General features: G+C 38.6%; 1 protein-coding gene and 1 non-coding gene across 4 annotated transcripts in view; both read left to right on the top strand.

The window, feature by feature from the left end:
- LOC125233239 (protein tweety-like) overlaps positions 1–17213 on the top strand; it is a 190455-nt gene that overhangs the window by 94897 nt on the left and 78345 nt on the right. For 2 of the 3 annotated variants that reach the window (XM_048139160.1, XM_048139158.1), the window contains exon 2: positions 8175–8214. The exons of the other annotated variant lie outside the window; for it this stretch is intronic. The gene's annotated coding sequence lies outside the window, so the exon portion shown is untranslated. The remainder of the gene's footprint in view (positions 1–8174; positions 8215–17213) is intronic. 3 annotated transcript variants of the gene reach the window in all.
- Positions 13826–13899, top strand: Trnas-gga. Its single transcript has one exon. It is a non-coding gene; the product is annotated as a tRNA-Ser (tRNA).

Raw genomic sequence — 17213 nt, 5'->3', positions numbered from 1 at the left:
TTCCATACAAAAAAAACATGGGAGCATTTCACTGAAGAGTCACATACTTCGATGAGTCCTATGAAGCTGCGAGCTGCGCTTTTTACTCTACAAGGAAGAAAAGGGCTTAACCGCCACTGCAATTGGTAGGCAGATAAGCTTTTTTTATCAACAGGGAGTATTTCTCTTGTCCTTTATTTTTAGGTCCAGTGGGGAAGCGGTTCCGTTGGGGACCGACGTCATTACACGCAGCACTCGTAAATATCGCATTTTGATAAAAAAAAAACATTTTGTTAGAGACTAGTTTCGGTCTATGATTTTGTCATTAAAATGCCCTTGCCCCTTGTTCCTTGCTTTAGAGGAAATTCCGGGTCGAGAGACTCGAACGAGAGTCGAATGGGGAAAGCGCTTAAAGCATTCAGACGGAGTTGTTATAAGGGCTGAAGTTTCTGTTTTTAACCCCTGACGCAAAAACGACGGGGTGTTATAAGTTTGACGTGTCTGTCTGTCTGTCTGTCCGTCTGTCTGTCTGTTTGTCTGTCTGTGTGTGTGTCTGTCTGTGTGTGTGTCTGTCTGTGGCATCGTAGCTCCCGAACGGATGAACCGATTGAGATTTAGTTTTTTTTGTCTGAAAGCTGAGTTAGTCGGGAGTGTTCTTAGCCATGTTTCATAAAAATCGGTCTACTATGTCGCGGTCGGGGGTTTTTTCAAAAAAATAATTTTGTGGTTAGGTTATCCTAGGATAGCGTTGCCGTCATATAGCGGCCGTTTTCTTCGTCGCCATCGCCGTCAGATATATCGGAGCGTTCGAGGTGCTCACAAATATCTAAACACGCCCCTATTGTCAAGGCGATAAGGCGTATTCAGATATTTTTGCGGCGATTGTGCGAAGAAAATGAAATCAGAGCTTTACCTATCTGTCAGAAAAGTCGGTCAGTGATCGGTCGGTCCTTATAAGGACCGAGGACTATTTTGTGTGTCACATTTCTTCATTTGTTTTTTCGTGAATCTATATGAAGACTGCAAGTTTGTGAGCGTAGAAGTCGTTAAATAGTTATAAAAACATAAGTAATGCAGCTCATAACCTAACTCGTAACCCTAGTTCTTAGAAGTTGATAGCCACCTCAACCATTAAAATGCATCGAGCAGTGTTTGTTAAAGTTATAGTGAAGATGTAATAAAGAATTTCCCATAAAACATAAAATAATGACATACGACCACTGTTCAAACAGTGGAATGATTTCCGAGATTACTTTTAATCTCTTATCAAATAAAGCACAATGAAGTCTGTTTCGACCCTCCGCAATTTAATCTTGACAAATATTGGCGCTGATACCATTGCCAAATCCACCTAGGCCTCATTCCTAACAATTGTAGACTTTTATTCGAAATTCACCTCAATATTTTTACGATACAATGAAAAATCCACTTTATTCTCAAAGCGTTCTGAGGTCGAGTTTTGTTCGGGTTGGTTGCAGATGTATATCGTGGATAGATAAAGTCGGTCCGAGATAAAGCGAGGTCAATGAACTCTCTCCAGGAATTCTTTCGATTATGTAAATGATTGGATTGGAAAAGGTTACGTTAAAGGTTTACGTTCTGGGAGGATTGAAATGAAGGTGTGGATGGAATAACAAGTGGACACTTCGCTTTTGGCGTGATCTTGACATTGCTGACCTATCTTTGTTGCGAAAAGGTTTCTAATATCAGAAGTGGGATTTAACACCTTTGTATTTTAAAGGAATGAATTTGATCTTCGAAAACGGACAGTCGACAATGAGGGTTTTCTGAATTGTTTTTTTCTCCATTTTGAAGTTTGCTGTCAGAAAGACCTGGCGCGTCGTCTCCTGGCGAAAATAACGATTCAGAATACCCTCTTTATGACAAGAATTCAACGTCGTGTGTGAATATTTCTCGTAATCATATTACAGCATGGAGTAATTAGTAGTTGAACTTTGACTCCAACGATGTCAAGGCCCTCTTGTCAACAAATTAATCATTCAACTTGTTTCAATGAGTACACATTTGTTTGGAGATGATAAACCGGTTCGAGTTTGATAGTTGCCGCTTCTGTATTTGGGTAAAAATACTAAAAATATACGGAATATTATAATATTTTGACGTTTAGAATTCGCTATTAGATAGCGGAGATGATGAAGGTCATTAAAAATGTAAGGTAAACCGGGATATTTTGGTCTGCACGGGTAGCATGGTCGCGCGATAGACGATAGAATATCAGGCCGTCCCTATCGCACTATTAATATGTGCGATAGGGACGGCCAGATGTTTTATCATTTATCGCGCGACCATAATTGCCTGCCTGGTGGGGTTAATGCGTCTTTTTAAGAAATCATCTAAACGGAAAATTTTAAGAACTATCTATTGCAACCCTCTACGTTCAAAGTATGGTCACTTGATCACCAAAACTTTAAATGTAGGTACAGTACATTCTCGGAAGTGCCGGATTAGTGAAAAATTCGAATTACTGGAAATTAGAGCCGCTCTCTATATATATTCGTATTTTTTAACCCCCGACGCAAAAACGACGGGGTGTTATAAGTTTGACGTGTCTGTCTGTCTGTCCGTCTGTCTGTCTGTCTGTCTGTCTGTCTGTCTGTCTGTCTGTCTGTCTGTCTGTCTGTCTGTCTGTCTGTGTGTGTGTCTGTCTGTGGCATCGTAGCTCCCGAACGGATGAACCGATTTAGATTTAGTTTTTTGTCTGAAAGCTGAGTTAGTCGGGAGTGTTCTTAGCCATGTTTCATGAAAATCGGTCCACTATGTCGCGGTCGGAAGTTTTTCCAAATTTTTTTTTTTTTATGTATGTCGTATAAAAAGACTGTGCTAAAATAATAAGTTCAAAAATACGGCTATCGTACTTCTAATACCTATAACATCAGACGCAAACAACCCGGTTGTTAGCACTTTCAATATACAATTCAATAAATATCCTTGATGTTTACAGTATCAAGTAAAATATTCTTATTATTCTTAAACGAAAGTGCAGTCTAAGACCAGTGTGGTCAAATCCATCATAGAGACCCTCTGCTCTTCGATATAGTGCGTTTGCCACATATGTAGGTACATATTTCTGTGATTTTCAATTTAAATATTTTCTTTAACGATAGGAGGCAAACGAGTCGACAGGTTGCCTGATGGTAAGCGATCCCTGCCGACCATGGACACGCGAAACACCAGAACGTAGAAAATCTTTTTATAAAACGTCGCATAATTATTACATTCATTGAAGATCGCTACTGCAGATTAATCCACGGTGAAATTACCGATCGCCCATAACTTTGACAATGGCTGTAATTGGGGAGAATGACGACCTTTTTGATTGCCGCCCCTTTGAGCTTAATTGAAGACATTATGCTTTGGAAATTAAACTTTTTGCTGACATTTTTCCATTAGCAAAAAAATCCTACGCCATAACCTCGCAAGGCCCACCATAGTTAGTTTTCCTATTTTTAATTTGAACCCTGTTCTATAAGTAAATTAGTAAGAATTTCGTTTGTTTCAAAAACCAATGAAACAAAAGAAATGATTTATTCGATTCATGGAATATTCAAATTAGATTGCAACAACTATCTACAATTGTGATGTACATTAGGCCTTACTTTAGGTACTGTAATTTGTACCACAAAAATACACAATCTACAACACAAACGGCAAAATTTGGTTTTCAGAATGAAATAATATATTCAGTTTGTCTAAAAGAAATGTCTGAAATTCTTCATCTCATGATATTTATCGGCGACGAATTACTGATATAAATACAACCCCTTTGTTTTGTTCTAAAGTTAAAACATCAACACACATGTCATATTTTAACGATCAAGATATCGTATCTCAAAACATCCCCTACACTTACAGTCTTACAACCCTGCTACCTGGCCTGACCTTTTCTAATACCTACGCGTTGAAAAACTGCACTTTTTGTCTCACCCCGCAGCAAAAATGAACCGTCGAGTAAACCTCGCACAAGATGTGCATTTCCGACCAAACAATCCTGCTAGGGAACAATACTGTGATGCTATTGCTATTGCCCCATTACAACCAGTATAACAGGACTTTGAGACTACTAACAACTAGTCAGAAGGGGGGTTACAGTTATACTAGTTCACGAGAACCAGACGCATGCTACGCTAGGCTAGCGACTGAAACAACCCTATCCATTAGCATGAAAAAGTCGTAACGTACGTCTATTTTCATATCGACATACGCCCTTTCGTCATCGCACTTAAATATGACACACGATCGCGTAAAAAACTCGCCCTAATCCATAATCCGTACGGTCGAAATTGAACCCTGAATTTATGGCTATAAAGCAGGGATTGCATAATGCGTTTTCAATCTTTGCACACATTGCGTCCCAGTTTGAACTTTGACGTCGACGGTGTTTTTCGGAAATATTTTGCTCATTGGGGAGTATGCCTTAGGGGTGAGATTTTAAGGTTAATATTTCATAGTGTACATGATTCTTTGTTATGTTGGTTTCGGTAAAATGTGGCGGCACGTGCGAGCGTACCTTTTGTTGTACAACTTCGCATTACTTGACATTTTCTTTTGTGGCTTATTCTAAAAGATTGTAATGGTAGTTCGGGAAGGGTTGGGGCATTTCACACTCGACTTGTATGTAGGTTGTTGGACTTGCCCAATCTGATTTGCATATTTTAGGCCGCCCTTTGACACGCGCGACGAAAAATGAGGAAGCGTTGGTATGCTTCGATTGTGTGAACCACTTAGTAATTGTTGGTGGATATGTTGAGATTTCGAAGATTTTCAATTTGCGTATTGGTTGTCCTTGTTGACGAAGTACGAATCGATTTTTGTTCAACTGGAAGATCTGTGTTTTTAATGCACCAGATTAGAGTTACTACTGTTACTAGTATGTACCTATTTGACTTTATTACTACGTCTTCTTATTACTATGTTCGGAAATTGGTTTTGCAATAAAAGAAAGAACGTATTAAATATTTAATGTTGTAAATGTTGAAATGTACGATTAAATACACCGACTGTAACAAATAGGCTTGTGTCGTTCACGAACTATGAACTGTTAGGAATAAAATCCTACAGCTCACAGAGCCAAAACCAAACGATCGTTACAATATTGTAATGTTTTATTACAATAGTAACAAATAGTTGATATTCAGTTTGAATAGAGTAGATGCCAAATACAGTGGCGAAATGTAAGGAAACCATGATGTCTATATCGGGAGGACAATGGTTGCTAGATGATTGTTCGGGACAATGGCCTTCGCTCCGTGTGCAGATGGTCGTAAGTCACCAGAATTCCCTGTTAAGGCCAGGTTTTATGACCATTTTAGATATAATTTAAGTACTAAGTACTTACATAATATAGTGAAAAAAGTTCCTTTTTATTTGAATAATTCTACAGATCTCTAGAATAATATTACTAACCTTTAGAATAATTATACAAGCTCAATAAGTAATAAAAGTATGTTGTTTATTGAAAATATGAAATATGTACATACTTGAATCAGCACCAATCAGAATAACAAAAATATCAATAGGTTGGCCTAAACTGAATGATCAACAATCGTATTCTAGTAACATCATAAACTTAGCCTTAATATAATATACTTCTATCTATAAACAGATTAAGTTAAGTACGTTACATACATACGCACATTCATTGTACAACTTACTCTAAAACTTAAATGCATTAAACGCCTTCACGTTGCGTATACACTTACCTCATTTCCGATTGATGTCAACAGTACAAAACTGTTATTATCAACGATTTATTGTTCTACAGTTTACAATATACACCTACGTGAAGTGTGTCAGAGGTCATAGTACTCTGGTACAGAAATAAATGGTTTATAGACATACAGAAGTTTTGTGGATGAGATGTTTTACTGCACTGAAGCTTTAGTAGTTTCATGTGCTCTGCCTACCCCTTTATGGGATACAGGCGTGATTGTATGTATGTATGTATGTATGTTTTACAGCATTTGTAAAAGACAAGAGACGACCGGTCTGGCGCAGTCGGTAGTGACCCTGCCTGCTACGCCGCGGTCCCGGGTTCGAACCCCGGTAAGGGCATTTATTTGTGTGATGAGCACAGATATTTGTTCCTGAGTCATGGATGTTTTCTATGTATACAAGTATTTATATATTATATATATCGTTGTCTGAGTACCCACAACACAAGTCTTCTTGAGCTTACCGTGGGCCTCAGTCAATCTGTGTAAGAATGTTCTATAATATTTATTTATTTATTTTAAGAGAGAAATAGTATTATCTGACATAAGCAGTTTATGTTGTTTGTAAAGTAAACATGACAATTATATCGCTCTTTGGTAATAAAATTAAATTAATATTTCATGCTAGCCCTATAGCTAGACATTCTCTATACTAGACTAGGCTGATCGCAAAATAGGCACAATGGTTGTCAACTTGCAGAAAATGCCCAATTATTAATTTTAACCTTATAGCACAAAAGAACAACTTAATTTACAAAAGGCGAACTTAATACCATGCCAAGAGGCATTTTCTAACAGTCAACCTTTGGGCAAAGCAGAGAAGTCTCGCGTCTCGCGAGTTTCTACAACTGTACAGTCAACCAATTGGAACCCTAGGCCACTACAACCATGTCAAAATGACAAGTAGTAGGAGATTTCTTACAATCCGATTTATAACGTCACTGTGACATAGTTCTACAGTGGCCTCGAGTTCCAATTGGTTGACTATACATATTGGTCGACCTATATGCCACCACGTAATCGTTATCCGATCGATGAAATGCATTAAAGATGCAACGTTGCATGCAGCATTCTAGGATGCACTGGATATGTAGGCTTAGGTACAATTTTACACAGTTAAAGTAGGTTTTGCATCTTTTGCAATCACTAAACACTCAACAGGTGCATAGCATAATAGATTCGCACTTGATGGTATGTAAGAATGGTCATATTACTAAATAAAATAAAATATATTACTGACAACAATCCGGACTCGAAAATCTGAATTCCCTATTCGCGGTTCTGTGTCTTCCAGTTTCTTGTTCATATTTCAATTGTATGAAACGGTACCCCTGGAACGCCGTTGTCAAAAAAAAAACATTCAGTCGAATTGAGGACCTCCTCCTTTTTTTGAAGTCGGTTAAAAATTTGTTACTGAATTAATAACCTTCAATCTGTTAGTTACAGTTTAAATTTTCTAGGACAGATCTGGAACAAGGCGTTTGAGGGGTTAAAGAAAGGGTTAAAATGTCTTATACCAAAAAATATGTAATTTCGTATCCTGAATTTTTTCTCTCAAAAATTAGGTCAGTATAAACCGAGTTCAAAGCTAAGCTAGCTCACTAAAAACATCCCCGGTTGTAACTCCCCATTTTCGATTTCATGCAATTTTTCATCTTGTCTTGTTAGTACGTAAAATTATCGCAATAAGAGCTCAATTACGCTGCTGTCGCAGCATTTTTTTTATACTAACGTCGGTGACAAACAAGCATATGACGTTACATAGCATACTTACATGTTTTTTAAGTTTAAAATTTTCGACGACTATTAGACTGTACAGCTGCGTTTTCACTTAGTTTTCTGAGCGAGCATTCGTTCGTGCGCATATGAAAACACTTCCATACCTTTATCGGTGTATAGTCAACCAATTGGAACTGTAGAACTATGTCATAGTGACGTTTATAAATCAGATTGTCAGAATTTTTTTACTGCTTGTCATTTTGACATGGTTGTAGAGTGGCCTAGGGTTCCAATTGGTTGACTACGAACGAACGAATGCTCGCTCAGAACTGTTCAGAACACTAAAAAAAACAGCTTAAGAACCTATAAGGTACAGCGGGGCAAATCTCGACTGGGGGCTAAATGAAACTGGTCCATTTTTTCCATGTTTTATAATGTTTGCATTATTTAATAGAGTGTCCACCGGTTATATAAGTATATGGTAGGCATGTTCAGTGGATACATGTAGAACTCGGCATCATAGTGTAATAATGGAAAAAATGGATTAGTTACAATCTTACTGTCAAAGGGCATTTTCAGAATTTGGAACCCCCCAATTAGCGTAAGTCTTTAACAAAAATTAACTCACTGTCAGTTTTGTGACGGGGGACCCAAATTCTGAAAATGCCCTTATGCGAAATTTTCCATACCGCACGATGTATGTGACTATGTGTACATGTCTAACCCACACGTTTCTTGTTACAGCGGCGTGAGCGTGACACCGCGGGTTCCTGCCATTGTTACGGTGAGTGTGACCCGTGTTTTTCGTGCTCGGGGCTCTTACCGCTTTCGACGGGTAATTAGGCTAATATTATGCGCATATCACACTCCCGACAAGAAAGCCCTTTGTATGCCTATAGCAATAATTTAACACCCTTGTGGTAAACCAGCTTAGAGTTAACCCATACCCATCGACGCGGAATCGGCTATAGCCGACCAAAAATCGCTCACTCCTCTCCTTATGGCCCGGCCACGACATTGGTCTAAGCGCGACAGCGGTGAGCGGCAGCCATACGTGCGAATGAAAAGTCCCATCGCTGTGTCTCGCTTCAACGTATGGCCGCTGCTCACCGCTGTCGCCTGAGCCGTTAGTATGAAGACGCTTACGCGTCGTCGTCGCTGAAAGCATCCGTGTGCAATTTTTTTCAAAGTTGTCCACCGCACTTTTTTGTAACTTGGGTATTTTTTACGCGATTCATACTCAGAATGGCAAGGTCTTTCGATCCTGATAGGAGAAAATAAATGTCCCAAGAGATCCATACATTTTTTAGACCTTCCATTCCGTTACCGCCATACAAAATGTATGAAAAATGGTAACGGAATGGAAAAAAAACCTCGGGACACTTTTTTTCTTCTATTAGATTGAAAGAGCTCGCGAGTGGAAATCAGATAAAAAATTCCAAATCCAAAAACAGTGGGGTGGACAACTTTGAAAAAAATGGCCCCCGTACGCATATTCATACTAATGAATGAATGAGCGATTTTTGGTCGGCGAAAGCCGAGTTTAAGAAGGATCATTGGAGGATAAAAGGTCATGCCTCAGTGTCAGAGGTGGTTGAAGTCTAGCGGAGAGGAAAAAGGATTAAGATTCAACCATTATATTTAATTGATTTCTCTCGTTTTCGCTTCTGTGGAAAGGTAGCCCTAGCTGTATTTGTTTTTGTGTCCAATCAAAACAAAGCGGGAATCGTGTGGGTTCAGACATCAGCTGGGCTCTATTTCCGTCGGGTGAACGGCCTTGCCCATCGCTGGCCTTGGCCGTTGACACTGTTACGTCAGTAGTGTCGGTACCACTCGATATAATAACAGTACTGACCACAGATGTCATATATACCATAGATCAAGCAAACGTATCTACTTAGCGTGTCAAATGAACTCAGTGAAATCCACTGAGTTGTCCGTCTTTACTCGCAGCTTGCAGCTTTCGGGCGTCAATTTTTGTAAGTTGAAGTCAACCAAAACATAAAAAATGCCTCGTTACGTGATATTCAATTGCAACAACACAAAAATTATGAACAATCAAGAGCCTGAGACATATTTAAAATTACAGGCAAGAATCAACTTCAGTACAAAATTTGACACGCTCGGCCCCTATACAAATATATGAATTTGTTTCTTCTATCTAAATTAAGTTCTGTGGTACTGACCAACTATGGGATAAAACAACCAAAAATTAAGTTACCCTTAATGCTTTGGATTGGGAACACAATGAAACATACTCTTCTTCCAATTTTGATTTTAACCGTCTTAAAGGCCGGCAACGCACCTCCAACACTTCCGGTGTTTCGGGTGTCCATGGGCGGCAGTGATCGCTTACCATCGTCGCCTGATGGCGCAGTCTGCTCGTTTGCCTCCTATCCCATGAAAAAAAAAACCAGGACCACTTGGCATCACAGGGCCACAATCTACTATAATAGTCGTCGTTAAAAAAAAAAATTAACCCACTTTTGTAACTTTTGTAAAAATCTAATTAAAAGGAAAGAGGACATTCGCTTCGGTTTCAAACTCAAGCGCGATCCGAAATCCGAGCGAAACAAAAGTTTTTTTACGCCGAAACTTTCTGGAACATGATTCTTTTTATACCGAAACCTGCCGAAACCGAAACTGAAAGTTCGCTTCGGTTTCAAACTCAAGCGCGATCCGAAATCCGAGCGAAACAAAAGTTTTACGCCGAAACTTTTTCTGGAACATGATTCTTTTTATACCGAAACCTGCCGAAACCGAAACTGAAAGTTCGCTTCGGTTTCAAACTCAAGCGCGATCCGAAATCCGAGCGAAACAAAAGTTTTACGCCGAAACTTTTTCTGGAACATGATTCTTTTTATACCGAAACCTGCCGAAACCGAAACTGGAAGTTCGCTTCGGTGGGACACTACTGCAAACCGAGTTAACCTACCATGGCATCCAACTATGCCGCCAATAACTCAACAGCCGGGCATTAGGGTAAACGCACCGGGCCAGGCCGGGCGTAAATAAACGCCCACTTCGTGCTATCGGAATTGAGAAATTGGCGGAGCTACGGTAAAGGGGCTAGAGCGTGTTGTCAATTGAAAGGGTTATAGAAAATATACTATAATTTAGGAGAATTTATATCAATATAACATTTTTAACTTTTTACCTTCAAAAGTGGAACGCTGAGTGAGTCGCTGACACATGACACATCGGATTCGTTCCCAAGAGTTCTTGGACTTGCAAATAAACGTCAAATGTGAAAAAATAAATAAGGGGACACCTTCCACAGATCAACCTTGCCCCAAACTAAGCAAAGCTTAGTTGGGGTTTTGAAGTACCTACTTCTAAACTTATTTTGCTTTTCATATTTTTACAGAGTACCTACTCTGCCGACTTAGCTTGGCGTGTGGTTACCTACTTATGTCAAAAACAAAGACATTTCATAATAATTGTAATTGCCTTGAAACAGTAACGGCATGTAACTATCCATGGAATCTAGTAACAGTGCTATTACTCGGCCCGGCCATTAGGGTAACTGCGCCTATCAATAACCGCCCACGTTACTATCACTATCGTGTAACGTTTACTGTGCCGTCCATTTTGTTTAATAACAGTGTGTGTTGTGTACCCTATTACAAGGCTGTACGGTCGATGGTCAGTTATGAGTGGAGTGCACTTACCCAAATAGTTATTGATCTGAGTGACATTGGTGGTCTTATGATTTGATTTTATATTAATTGTGCACGTGTCAAAGAAAAATACCTATTAATTAAATATGATGATTTCAAACTCCAAAAATGGTATTAGCATTCCCAAAAAGTTTGTACATTTGGATCGTCTTTGATTTTGATGAGTGAAATGAGTCCGTGATGCTGAGCAAGATCCACTAGGTTTCCAAAATGCCCTAGGTAGTTTGTATGAAACTTTCCTTTTTTGTTATCGAAAATGTATAGAAACCAAAGATTTTTCAAAGATTTCAAAGATTTATTGAACATAAAAAGCATACATAACAAAATCAACAAGATCGTAAGCAGCTGCATTAGTGTAAAACTGTGTCGCAGCTCTTGGTATATATTATGCATTTATGTAAATAAGCGTTACTTTTGACACTGCAACATTGGCAGATCGGTATCGTATCATCGTGGCAGTTATGGCCATAGAAGTATTTTTCGAGTACGCTAGTATTTTTGGTCACTTAAAATCAAGCGATATTCCAAGTTTGTAGGACTAGAAACTCATTGCTCTTAAACCCGTATCCGGGTGTACTGGGTGTTAGTATAGTCTATGCACATTAAATCACGCATTAGTTGCAGAATTTGCAGCCATTTGACAGGCAAATCGAGGAAAGTTGGTTCCTGGCAGTTCTGGGTTACGGTGAGAATTGTCTGTTATTTACTCTAGTACGAACCTAGATACTGGCTTAGTTACCGGATTGGCATGAAGCTGTGTAAGTGTGTACAGTCAGCAAACCTAGTAAACCTACACAACATAATAACCTAACCAAAAAATTATAATTTTGAAAAGCCCCCTACATAGTGGACAGATTTTCACGAAACATGGCTAAGAACACTTCCGACTAATTCAGCTTAAAAATTTTTTTAAATCGGTTCATCCGTTCGGGAGCTACGATGCCACAGACAGACACGTCAAACTTATAACACCCCGTCCTTTTTGCGTCAGGGGGTTAAAAATAGTTAAACGTGTCCGATTAACGCAAGTTAGCATTACTCGCTAAATAGTATGAAAAAAATTAAGATTCGAATTTGTCACAAGGGAGGATGAGTCACAAAATTACAGACCAAAAATTGAAAAAATCACTAAGGTATTCTGACGATTTCAGTTTAAATAAAAAAATGAACCCCGCCTCCCCTCACCATAAAAGGCTCACATGGAGTGGAGGTACTTCCACAGTGTGCAAGGTATCCCTCATAAAAAAATCCTTTCCAATCTCTTCTGTGGAACAGGAGTTGCGCCTCAACACGCGTACGAAAAATATTAGGCCAACTTTCTGCCCTAAACAACAAGTTGCTAGACATAGTGTGAAATATCAGGCCGTCAGTATTTTCAATAAGCTTCCCGTAGAGCTGAAAATCGTTACTGACCATGAGCAGTTTGGTAAAAAATTAAAAACTTTTTTGTTGTGGGGGTGCTTCTACAGTATCGACGAGATCTTTGCGGAACATTGAGCGAATTTTTTTTTTGTTGTTTAGCTGTAGTATTATTAGTTATAAGGTGTTATAAATTGTGTAATTATAGTTGTGTAATTACTTATGTTTAAGGCTCTGTACATATATAATTTAAGTTTTGTTATAATGATTTTCAAACACAACGCTTGTATTGTTTATGAATAAATCAAATCTGAATCTGAATCTTTGGCTGCCCTACTATTACAGAAATGATTAATACCTGTGTTAATACCTCACAACAGAAATACCGAACAACAATAATGTTATGATGAGTAACGGACGTCTGACGTAAAAGAGGAAACGACAGACCGTAATAGGTGGGTAATAGGCAATAGCCGTCGGAATAGCGTTTAAAGCCTTTCCCTAATTGTGGACGTGATCAAAGCTCGTTCAGCCACAGCGATAGTACAACCATATCAAAATGACAAGCAGTATGACATAGTTCTACAGTGGCCTAGGGTTCCAATTGATTGACTGTATATGGAGTTATTAAGTTTTATGGAAAATTGGATAAAGCATATATTAGACTTATATTGACCGGGATATAGACCGTGATTACCTTTTTAATTTTTGTCGAGCTCTCGATATTTCGACGCAGTTGCATGCATCATGATCACGGAGAACTGAAGAACGCGGGTGGATGTCAATGTTGCGTAGACAGAGTTGTGATCATGATGCATGCAACTGCCTCAAAATATCGGGAGCTCGAAAATAATCAATAACCTAACCACAAAATTAAAATTTTGAAAAAATCCCCGACAGCTACATAGTAGACCGATTTTCATGAAACATGGCCAAGAACACTCCCGACTTACTCAGCTTTCAGACAAAAAAACTAAATCCAAATCGGTTCATCCGTTCGGGAGCTACGATGCCGCAGACAGACACACACACAGACAGACAGACAAACAGACAGACAGACAGACACACACACACAGACAGACACGTCAAAATTATAACACCCCGTCGTTTTTGCGTCGGGGGTTAAAAAGGTAATCACCGTCTATATCCCGGTCAATATAAGTCTAATGAAAATAACCGTGAATTATTCAAAACTCTCAAAAAGCATTAATTTTTATTAAGCAGAAACGTCTGCTAACGATTCTAAACATTTTTATATTAAAGGAAAAAATGGAAAAATTTACGCTTCCGGCAGACGTCACCCCAAGACGTGTGTACAAAAGGAAAGGCATGGAAAGATTTGCGAAGTCCGGCGTGGCTTCCGTAGCTCAATTGGTAAGAGCATTGCACGGATTGCAAAAATGGTGCGGGTTCAAGTCCCGCCGGAAGCGTAAATTTTTCCATTTTTCCTTTAATATAAAAATGCTCTCAAAGCATATTGTAGATGTTCCTAGCTGAAGTAGATGTAGGGATGCCTGGCTGGAAATAAGCGGGCTGTCGATCACATCATGGTGCGTTCATTTAGCCCGATTCCCTGGAGTTGGAGCTGCAGGTTGTTGTACCGGCGGGCCTCTCACACATTTCTCCTTTAATGGATTTCTCCAAAAGGACATCTTTGAGTTACTTATCAACCCAGAAGTAGGCACAGAATTGTCAGTGTTAAGTGTCAATCTCACTTTGTTGAAATAGCCCACGGTACTTTCAGTAGGTACATAGGATATTTGATATTTGCCAGTCGCTTTTCGGTGAAGGAAAACATCGTGAGGAAGCCGGATTAATTTCCAATAAGGTCTAATTTACCCTTCGGGTTGGAAGGTCAGATGGCAGTCGCTTCCGTAAAAACTAGTGCCTACGCCAAATCTTGGGATTAGTTGTCAAAGCGGACCCCAGGCTCCCATGAGCCGTGGCAAATGCCGGGATAACGCAAGGAAGATGATGATGACTTTCAGTACATAGGAAATCATCTCTTGTTTGTAGATTTGTAGTTGGTTAATATCACAAAGGCACTCAAGGCACTTTCCAGCCGTAGGTACATTTAGTGCTAACCCCCCGTGATATAATCACACCGCTAATGGAACTGTCCGTCACATTACTCACATTAGCCACACGCGTCATATCTAACCCTTCCTGGATTATCAACATTAACCTCATGGGTCTAGGTCTAGTTTCCAAGTGCATTGTTGATGACGACCGGTCTGGCCTAGCGGGTAGTGACCCTGCCTGCTAAGCCGCGGTCCCGGGTTCGAATCCCGGTAAGTAGTAGTAGTAGTAATCACTTTATTGTGTACAACAGATTCATATACAATTTACAGGAACAGAGGTACAAAGGCGAACTTAAGCGCATTAAGCAAGTGCATTTATTTGTGTGATGAGCACAGATATTTGTTCCTGAGTCATGGATGTTTTCTATGTATATAAGTATTTGTATATTATATATATCGTTGTCTGAGTACCCACAACACAAGCCTTCTTGAACTTACCGTGGGACTCAGTCAATCTGTGTAAGAATGTCCTATAATATTTATTTATTGTTTGGTATATACGACGTTGCATTACTTATTGGTGGAGGATAACTTTTGATGGATTTTCAACTTTAAATTTAATTGATCTAGGTCTAGTTTCCAACGGATTTGTAGGTTATGAGGTTGGTTTAGTTGCTGGGCTGTCTATGGTCAGAATTAACTTTTACCGGACTTACCTATGTTTTCAAAAAGCTTTGGATCAACAGTAGCGTGATAATGAATTTGGTTAATTATTAATTATCAGGTACAAAATACCATTAATGGTTAGCTATGTAATTTTGGCATTAAAATGATTTAAATTGTTTAAACTATAAAGTCAATGAGATTGAGTTTTTTTTTAATTATTATAAAAGAGCTGAGCCGAACAAGTGGCCTACGATGTGATTATAATCTGCGTGCGTGTAGTTCCAAAACGTGATTACAACTATTGGAATTGCAAGACAACAATTTTTTCCAAAAATACTTCATCGTGTTTCAAAATACAAATCAAAATCTGGGATGACTAAAAGTCATCGTCATCTAAATAAGCTATTTCAAAAAACTCCGTCTAAATATTTGCTTGAACAAATTATGAAATTACGTATTTGGTTAAACGGAAGTGCGACTCATAATATAATTAAGGAAGTTTATGATACAGTCCAATTATAACGGTAACTGAATCAAACAACGTCTCAGAACCGAAAGGGAGTAAGTTTATAGAAGAGAGGAAGGTCTTAGGACTTTTTAGGTTCAGTATGGAAGTAAATTTGTAACATATGGACATGAGGTTTGGACGAAATTCAGGTGTTTCCTTATTAAGTGTACCGTTTCATTTTTTTTTTACGAACGATATGACTACTTTCGGGTACATGCCTCTTTATTCAAGAGAAGAAATATTTTTTTTTATGCTAAACATATGCTAACATATTTTTACAACTGAGCTTGGCCAGAGCGGCGATACCGGCAATGCATCAGGGCGCCGGTTCGAGTCCTGCCTGAGGAATGACTTTTTTTACATTTTTTCCTGTGATTTGAAAATAATGTATTGTAGTATCGCTCGCAGATGTTTCTACATGATCAAAATAAATTATATACGCTAAGATCATGGCAAAAAAAATCGATGAAATTGAGTCACTTTGTTAATATTACAATAGATGGTAACAACAATGATTTGGTGAAAGACAATTTTAAAAATCATCTTGAGTGGTCTCAGAAACGGCTTTCAGCGCCTATCATGGTTCATGATTCATGATTCACGACTAATTTAAAAAACAATCATCAATCAACCAAACAATCCAATGTCATGAAGAGTTTTGAACGATTCACTGTTAGTTTCAATAGACTTACCTATTCCTCGACAAAAATCAAAAAGGTAATCACGGTCTATATCCCGGTCAATATAAGTCCAATCTCATGATCTTACAGCTATTTCAGTTATATGGTTTCTTTCAAACTCAGAATTATTGACAATACGCTAACCTTATTGTAAGGACTTACGATCTATCATAGGTCACATGTTTTACAAAAAGTCTGAGTCACGCGAAAGAATCTAAATTACGTTTTATGTCCATTTGTCCTGTGTGACTCAGCGGGGTTGCATGAGAACACGAAAGTAAGAAGAACTGGGATTTTTTTGCAAATTAGTCATTATATGAGGATAATTGGAATTCTACTTTGCAGTAAAATTCTTACAAGAACAGAGGTGAATTTCTACAGGGCCAAAGTTAAGTTAAGAAGTGACCAAATGACATGGAAATCCAAAAAACAAAACACATTCGAGTGAGGTCGAGATCATAAGATTCTTTTGAGAATTCGATTACGATAAGGTAATACCAAATTTTAGTGTCCAAGTAAGGTTTAATTTAGCTTCAGAAAGAAAAATAAGAACTCGTATAGTCATTAGTCACCAGCAATAACTATCGTATAAAAGAAGCTTTCATAAATATCTGACAGTTCTGACACGGTCTTGAAATAAGATTGTCAGATATTTTTGCGGCCTTCCTTTTGTGCGATATTATATTGCTGGTGATTGACCCAAATAATTTTCACACCTTATTATTTAACACGTCACAACTTCACTTCAGGTCAGTGCTCAATTACTAAAAGCCTTAAAGTGGTCTTTTAAATCGCGCTAAGCACAACAATTGCGATCATCACGAACCACAATCGCAATGCTTTTGCGTTTGCGCAGATAAAAATCGCCG

The sequence above is a fragment of the Leguminivora glycinivorella genome, chromosome 14 (genome assembly GCF_023078275.1).
Source record: "Leguminivora glycinivorella isolate SPB_JAAS2020 chromosome 14, LegGlyc_1.1, whole genome shotgun sequence".
Classification (NCBI taxonomy): domain Eukaryota; kingdom Metazoa; phylum Arthropoda; class Insecta; order Lepidoptera; family Tortricidae; genus Leguminivora; species Leguminivora glycinivorella.
This window is presented reverse-complemented; position numbering and strand designations above follow the sequence as displayed.